The sequence below is a fragment of the Phoenix dactylifera genome, chromosome 13, assembly GCF_051530095.1.
Source record: "Phoenix dactylifera cultivar Ajwa chromosome 13, Ajwa_hap1_PhDact_Kaust_v1.1, whole genome shotgun sequence".
Taxonomy (NCBI): domain Eukaryota; kingdom Viridiplantae; phylum Streptophyta; class Magnoliopsida; order Arecales; family Arecaceae; genus Phoenix; species Phoenix dactylifera.
The window spans coordinates 14,952,449-14,960,852 of NC_143202.1; the positions used below are offsets into that span (position 1 = coordinate 14,952,449).

Genomic DNA, 8,404 nt, shown 5'->3' on the forward strand with positions numbered 1-8,404 from the left:
TTAGAGATAAAGTTAAAGAGATTTGAAATTCAAACCAAACCTGCAAAAGTTGTCAGTCGCGTCCTAGGTGCTCCGGAGACGTCTCCGCTTCATCGCGAGACGTCTCGGCTGTAAGATTTTACTTTTGACGATGTTTGGGGTCGACTCGGCGCTTTACGGGGACGACTCTGGAAATGAGCCGTTTGAATACTTGTTTTTCTGTTTTTCTGAGAGGGTCGCCTCGGCACTTTACGGGGACGTCTCGGCTTGTTTGCGCTTTTTGCATGGGGACGACTCCGCTGCCTTGGGGACGACTCCGCCGTTATATCTCCAAAAAACAAGTCTTCTGGAATTCTCTGAGAGAGTCGACTCCGCTCTTTCAGGGGACGTCTCTGCTGCCTTATCACCGAAAAAGACATCCTCTGGAAAACCCTGAGAGAGTCGACTCCGCTACCTCGGGGACGACTCGGGAAGTCTGCTTTTTACTTGCGGGGACGACTCCGCGTCCTGTGGAGACGGCTCGCGCGCATCTCTTGAAATCAGCCTTTCTGCCGCCACTGAGAGAGTCGACTCCGCTACTGAGAGAGTCGACTCCGACCCTGCGAGACGCCTCGCCAGGTGCCGGGGACGTCTCCAAACGTGCCAGTTCTTCCTGTTTGTGCCAGAGACGTCTCTGGGACAAACCGGAGACGTCTCGGCTGTCCCTGATCTGTTTTCTTCAACTCAAAAAATTCTTCAATAAATTCATAAAAATTATGGAAACTTGCCTAGACATTTCTTAATAATATTCTTAATTAATCACCTAAAATTCTTAAGTAAATTGTTAAGATAAATGGAATTATACTCTAGTGTTTTGTATTCATCAAAATCCATTAGGGGGTCAACAAGGAGGTTTTTGATTTAGGTCTCAATTGGGTTTGCTACGTCACATGTAAACCTATCTACCCGACTCTCATTCACATCACATGCAAACGGCGCATTGCAGGCATTTATAATCCCAGCAATAATTAAAGCTAAACTTTAAATCGGTGATGATCATGGATTCTAGTTAGGTCAAAGCATATGCACGTCAATCGATCAACTGGTCTTCAACTCTTGAATAGGTTCCAAGCCTCCTTGACTCGATCCTTGACCAACTCTTGATCCAATCGCCATCAACCGCTTAGACCCCTGATCATCTCATGCATCATCTTCGACTTGATCGTTGACGTACATCACATCACAGAAATACAACCAGATGTAAAATAAAAATAAAAATAAATTACATCTCCTTTTAGGAGGCACGTAGGCCTCTCAAAACATCAAATAAGATGCATGCAAGCATCTGAAAAATTACATGACATCGCAGATCACATCGCAGGTCATTACATTTGATACCAAAAGGGTTTGAATCCTATGATCATCACCATATGCAACAATTATAATTTTCAGATCTGATAATTAATTGATTATCTCATGACATAGGTTGCTGATCATGCTAATCATGATTCTAAACTTTGTAATCACATTAACAATGCTATTAGAATCATCCTTTTATCATATAAAAATTAGCATGTAAAAATCAGCACCCTAGAAAAATTCTGCATGCAGAAATTTTCAGCATGCATGATCATTTAATTTTCAGATCTAATAAGCCTACTTATAGTTAATTCTTACCTTAAACTACGAAGCCTAGGCTCTGATACCACTGTTGGGAACCCGCCTATGCCGCTGATATTTCAAAACAAAAATCAGATTGCAGCGGAATCGGCATAAGCGGGATCGACGTTCATCGCATGAACGCTGTTTCTAGATCGTTCGTAGTTAAGATAAGGATTAATACTTTTAAAACCTTTAGGGAGATCAAATCTTCACCTTGTGCAGGTAGATGATCACCGCAAACTGAATCTCGTGGTTTTAGGTTGAGGGTTCGTTTGAAGCCGTTCAAACATCCGGCCTCTACGGGTATCCACACGAAGCAGAGGACCTGATCAAAGATCTCTTGTCTTCCTGGGGTGCTAGCTCCCTTGCAAAGACTTCTTTTGATGGCTGATCTCCTCTCTTTTTTTCAACTCTTGAATATGCTTGAGAGGAGGAAGAAGAAGGATGAAGAAGAGGATGAAGAAGAATCCCCATACAGCCTTCTTTTCTTCCTTGCGTTGGATGAAGCAAGGGAAGGGGAGGAGACCGCCAACACTTGGAGTTCTTCTTCCCTTGCTTGCGGCTGAAACAAGGAGAGGGGAGAGGGTGGCCACGGCACAAGAGGGAGAGGCTTCAATGCTCTAGGGCGCCGGCTTCATAAGCCTTCTTATAGCCATCTAGGGCTCCTCCAAAGTAGGAGCCCTAGATGACTTTCCAAAGAGGGGGCGCCGGCCCCCTCTCTTGTGCCGCACCAAGTGATCAAGGGGAGGAGCTTGCGCCCCTCCCTCTTGATAAACCCTAGTCCACATTAGGGTTTGCATTGCCCTAATGTGGTTAAGCCCTAATCCTATTAGGCTTAGCCCAAGGGTGAACCAATGGATCCAATCTAGGTAAGTCCTAATCCAATTAGTACTTGAATCAATTTTGACTCAATTGAACTCTTCAATCCTAATCCAATTAGGAGTCTTATTGATTCATTAGATTAATAATTAATTGTGACTTAAGAAACCCTAATCCATATTAGGATGTATTTAATTATAGTCCTAATCCAATTAGGACTCAATTTGAATCCGAAGTCCTAATCCAATTGGGACTTCTAGGAATCCTATTCTAAGTAGGAATTCACATTGAATTCAAAAATCCTATTCTAAGTAGGATTGTGGGAATCCTAATCCAAGTAGGAATCCCAGTCCTACTCTAACTAGGATTCCCAGTCCTAATCCAATTAGGACTCTAGGAATCCTACTCGAAGTAGGACTCTTGTTTCAAGTCCAATTAATTAATTCCCTTTGTTTCTTCTTCAACTGAATATCAATCGAATTGATTACTTGTGATTCCTAATCACTATTCAACCATCAGATCGGTCAATACTTCTAGTGTGTGTGACCCCATAGGTTCTACTCTGACTGGTAGTGAGATATATTGTGATCTCTATCACAATATCATTGAAGACTCCTTTCAATGGGTTGGAACGATTCCAACTCAACTCATTAGGGTTTATCGATCATCAAGATAATCCCTATGAGTCCCACCATCCACCAGTGACACCTAGCAGCATGTAGTGGCTACCCAGCAGAATAGAATGGTGAACCTCTAGGTGTAGTTATCGTATGATACAGTCCTACTATCGTGGATCCCTACAGGACGGAGGTCATGGACAACTCGTCAAACCCCATCGTTTGTCATATGTGAAGATTTATTCGACTTAAGTTCGAGAGTGAAAAACTCTTTCTCCACTGTGCATACTGCCCCGGCCGAGGTCTTACGAACTGAGTCTTATAAATCACATTGGATCTCTCCTTATCTATCAAGGTCGATAGATTCCTTATAGGTGCATACCCTACTCCTACAGTGAACTTACTATAGCCAATCTACACTGTATGGACCCATATGGCTAGGGACCATGTATGTGTGCAGTCAAACTACAATAACCTCCCTGTGAGTAGCCGAAGCACCGCAGGTCAAAGGACCAGTCACACTACTGCAACATCAAGCAAGTCACTGACGAGTGGATAGACATCCAAGTGACTTCTTGTCTTGGTCACGCTCCGTACCCTTGTTCTCTAACAAGCACCTGCACTATCACTTCAGTGTCCCTACACTGTGGACTCAAGTCTCGTCCATCCAGAAGGAAAGTGATCTGTGCACTGATCGGATCGATCATCGTCCTCGTGATGATCCATTGATCAGGAGCATTTAGAAATTAATCACCAATGACACATGGCTCAAATTCTCAACTCTTGAGAATATGCATCATTATCTTATTAATTTCTTGGACGATTCATAGACACATAAATAATATGAATGAAAATATGCCTTTTATTTATTCAATAATAAATAGTCAAGTACAAAATTATGTCCCTAGAATTAACAATATGTCAGCCAGATTGGCTTCTAGGGCATACATCTAACATTATTTCACAAATGGCCCCTTTTCTTTGAAAATTCGGGGATGCTTGACGAGAACATGAAGCATGGTGGAGGGAGTTTTCATTAAGATTTTCAAATAATTGCCATGCTTCATGCTCATTTCGAAGCATGAAAGTCCCGCCGCATGCAGCATCGATCATCTGACGGTTTCGTTCCGTCAAACCGTCATAGAAACATTGCACTAGCTGCCACTTAGGTATTTGATGATGAGGGCATTTACGGATTAGGTCCCGAAATCTCTCCCAAGTTTCATGAAATTCTTCTCCCTCGGTTTGGGAGAAGCTTGTAATGGCACGTCTAAACTGGTTCGTTCTTCCTATAGGAAAGTATTTTTTAAGAAATTCTTGTTGCATTTGATCCCAAGAACGAATTAAGTTAGCTTTGTTAGGAATCAAACAGCAAATGCGGAATATAAAGGATAGTAGGAGAGATGAATAACACGGCAAAAGCAATAGCAAAACGCACAAGACAAACAAGTTTATGTGGTTCGGAGTCTCTTGCTCCTACGTCCACAGCCGCACAGATCAATAATTCACTATATGATCAAAGGAGGTTACAGAGATTCAAGAGAAGAGAAAACAAACTCTCTTTCTCACAGCAAACAATCTCTCTCAAGACGAGCAACACGACGTCTTGCTGATGCACACAAAGGATCTTCCTTTTGGAACCTCCCGTTGATGAGTTCTAGGGTTTCTCTGGGTTGCAACCTTCCTCTCGTGTCCCTCAAGAAGTCTATTTATACCTCCAAATCTCTTACTTGATTAGGGCTACCAAAAACCTTGGCTTGGACCCGGTTCATAACTCAGCCTTGCGTGAAACCCGTGCTCGAGTCGACTCCCGCAATTCTGCGAGTCGACTCGGAAAACAGTCCACAGAAAAATGCCTCTCTGTCTGCCTGTGGGAGTCGACTCCTGGAGTTCTCGAGTCGACTCCAACACTGGGGAGTCGACTCCCATTCTGCTGGAGTCGACTCCAAAAGCTGTGCCAAGACTTCCTGCGTGCCAGAGTCGACTCCAAGTCTGCTGGAGTCGACTCCGGACCTTGCTGAATGTTTCTTTCTTTGCTGATTCAACTCCGAATCTTCTCGAAACTCTTTCCAGCTTGTCTTCCCTTGATCCTCCACCACCATAGTGCACATAGGAGTCTAGGAAAAAGAAATGGATCAGGCTCCACAACCCAACAACTCTCCCACTTGGAGACTGATACATCCAGTTGTGCATCTATCTTGAAAATAAAACAAACTTCCATATCTTGATATGTATTCTCTGTGCGGCACCTCCATTCAACTATCTTTGGAGGCCAATTGAGGCCATGCATAGCCTCAATTTCTCTGTAGTGACTGTCTTAGTCAACATATCAGCTGAATTCTTTTCTCCTTGAATCTTCTCAAGTAACAAAGTGCCATCTTCTAGCAACTTTCTGATGAAGTGATATCTCAGCTGTATGTGCTTAGTTCTTGCATGAAACATTGGGTTCTTAGCTAAGTGAATAGCACTTTGACTATCGCAGAATAGTACACTACATTTCTGTTCTCTGCCCAGCTCTTTCAGAAGGTTTTGTAGCCAAATCATCTCCTTGCTGGCTTCTGTAATGGCAACATATTCTGCCTCAGTTGTCGAAAGAGCAACGATCTTTTGCAGTTGTGAGAACCAGCTCACTGCTGTCCCGCCTACGGTATAAACATACCCTGTGGTGCTTCTTCTAGTGTCAGTATCACCTCCTAGGTTTGCATCCACAAAACCTTGTAGTGTTTGACTGCCTTTTCTATAACACAAGCCTACATTTCTGGTGCCTTTCAAATATCTTAGGATCCACTTGACAGCCTCCCAATGTTGTCTACCCGGATTGGCCATGTATCTGCTCACAGCTCCCACTGCATGTGCAATGTCGGGTCTCGTGCATATCATAGCATACATCAAGCTGCCTACAGCTGAAGCATATGGTACCCTTGACATCTTCTTCAGCTCCTCATCATCCTTGGGTGATTGCTCTTTTGAAAGTTTGAAATGGCTCGCTAAAGGTGTCTTCACAGAATCTGCATCTGTCATATTGAATCTATTCAACACCTTATCAATGTAGTTAGCTTGAGAAAGCTTCAGTGTTCCAGCCACCTTATCCCTTTCAATCCTCAGCCCAAGCATCTGTTTTGCTACACCCATGTCTTTCATTGCAAACTTTCTTGATAGCTCTTTCTTCCATCTTTCAATCTCTTGTAGGTTCGGTCCGGCTATCAACATGTCGTCAACATACAAGAGTAAGATGATAAAACCGCCATCAAGTACCTTATGATAACAGCAATGATCTTCTTGGCATCTTGCAAAACCATTGTTGATCATGAATCCATCGAACTTTTTGTACCACAACCTCGGGGCCTGTTTCAAACCATGCAAACTTCTCTTCAGTTTGCATACAAGGTTCTCCTTGTTAGGAACTGCAAAGCCGATAGGTTGCTGCATGTAGATGTCTTCATCAATCTCTCCATGGAGAAATGCAGTTGTAACATCCAACTGCTCCAAATACAGATTTTCTGCTGCCACAATACTCAGAATCACTCTGATTGTTGAATATTTGACTACTGGAGAGAAAATCTCAGTGTAGTCGATACCTTCCTTCTGTTGGAAGCCTTTCACAACCAACCTTGCTTTGTACCTTTTGCTGCCATCATGTTCCTCTTTAACTTTGTAGACCCACTTGTTCTGTAAAGCCTTCTTGCCTTCTGGTAGTGAACTGAGTTCCCAAGTTTGATTTCTATCCAAGGACTTCATCTCGTCCTTCATGGCTAACTCCCACTTCACCGAATCTTCACTTTCCATGGCTTCTTCATAACACTCGGGTTCACCTCCATCTGTCAATAGCAGATAATGTAAAGAGGATGAATATCTATCCGGTTGTCTGGAGATTCTTGTAGATCTTCTCAGCTGTGGTATACTTGGTTGAGGTTGTGCCGCAACAGTTTCTGAATTTTCAGAATTTCTCTGAACTCTTTTGGCAACGTCTTCTTCTGTAATCTCTTGCAACTCAACTTGCTGTTTTTCCTTGCTTTGCTCCCCTGCACTCTCAAGATCTGAAGTATTCTTGTCCTTATAGAGAACTCGCTCATTGAATATCACATCCTTGCTTCTGATGACCTTCTGGTTCTGTGCATCCCAGAACTTGTAACCAAAATCATCTGTACCATATCCAATGAAGAAACACTTTCTGGACTTTGCATCTAGCTTGTCCCTTTTCTCTGCATTAATGTGCACAAAGGAGACACACCCAAAGACCCTCAAGTGTGACAAATTTACTATTTTTCCTGTCCACTCTTCTTCAGGCAATTTGCAATCTAGGGGAACCGACGGGCCTCTGTTTATTAGATACGCTGCGGTGTTGACTGCCTCAGCCCAAAACATCTTGGGCAAACCAGCATGGATCCTCATACTATTGGCTCTCTCGTTCAGGGTTCTGTTCATTCGCTCAGCTACCCCATTTTGCTGCGGTGTGCTCGGTATTGTCTTCTCCATTCGGATTCCATTCACTGCGCAGAATTCCTTGAACTCACTGCTGTCATACTCACCGCCATTGTCAGACCTTAGTCGTTTTATCTTTGCACCAGATTCATTCTCCACCAGACTTTTCCACCTTTTGAAGGTGACAAATACCTCTGATTTGTGCTTCATGAAATAAATCCAAACCTTTCTGGTAGAGTCGTCAATGAACGTGACATAATAGTGTGAGCCTCCAAGAGATGCAACCGGTGAAGGCCCCCACACATCTGTGTGTACAAGCTCTAGCTTTTCTGTCTTCGGTGTTCTTCCACCCTTTGAGAAACTAACCTTTTTCTGCTTCCCAAATATGCAGTCTTCACAGAGACCTACATCAACAGTTTTCAGATCTGCTAGCTTGTTCTTCTTCACCATCATCTTCATACCTTTCTCACTCATATGTCCAAGTCTGCGATGCCAAAGACAACTATCTGCACCTGTTTCTGTTAATGCCACCGTATCCTTGGTGTCATTGGTCATGTAGAGAGTCCCCAACTTGTTCCCACGTGCTATCACCATAGCTCCTTTGGTGATTTTCCATGAACCACCTACGAAGGTAGTAACATACCCTTCGCTGTCAAGCTGCCCAACAGAAATCAAGTTTCTCTTCAAGCCTGGGATATGCCTCACATTCTTCAATTTCCACACTGACTGATTCATCATCCTGATATGAACTTCACCTGTCCCCACAATATCTAAAGGCTCATCATCAGCAAGATAAACCTTTCCGAAGTCTCCTGCAGTGTAGTTTAGCATACACTCCTCCCGTGAGGTAGAATGAAACGAAGCTCCAGAGTCTAGTATCCACGATTCCATAGGGCTGTCCATGCTGAGAATCAAAGCATCGTTGG

The 8,404-nt window shown here is 43.3% G+C and overlaps 1 non-coding gene across 1 annotated transcript; it reads left to right on the forward strand.

The window, feature by feature from the left end:
* Positions 1-4,227: 4,227 nt before the first annotated feature.
* On the forward strand, positions 4,228-4,333 carry LOC148700235 (small nucleolar RNA R71). The gene has a single exon (XR_015972852.1). It is a non-coding gene; the product is annotated as a small nucleolar RNA R71 (small nucleolar RNA).
* The last annotated feature ends 4,071 nt before the right edge of the window (positions 4,334-8,404 follow it).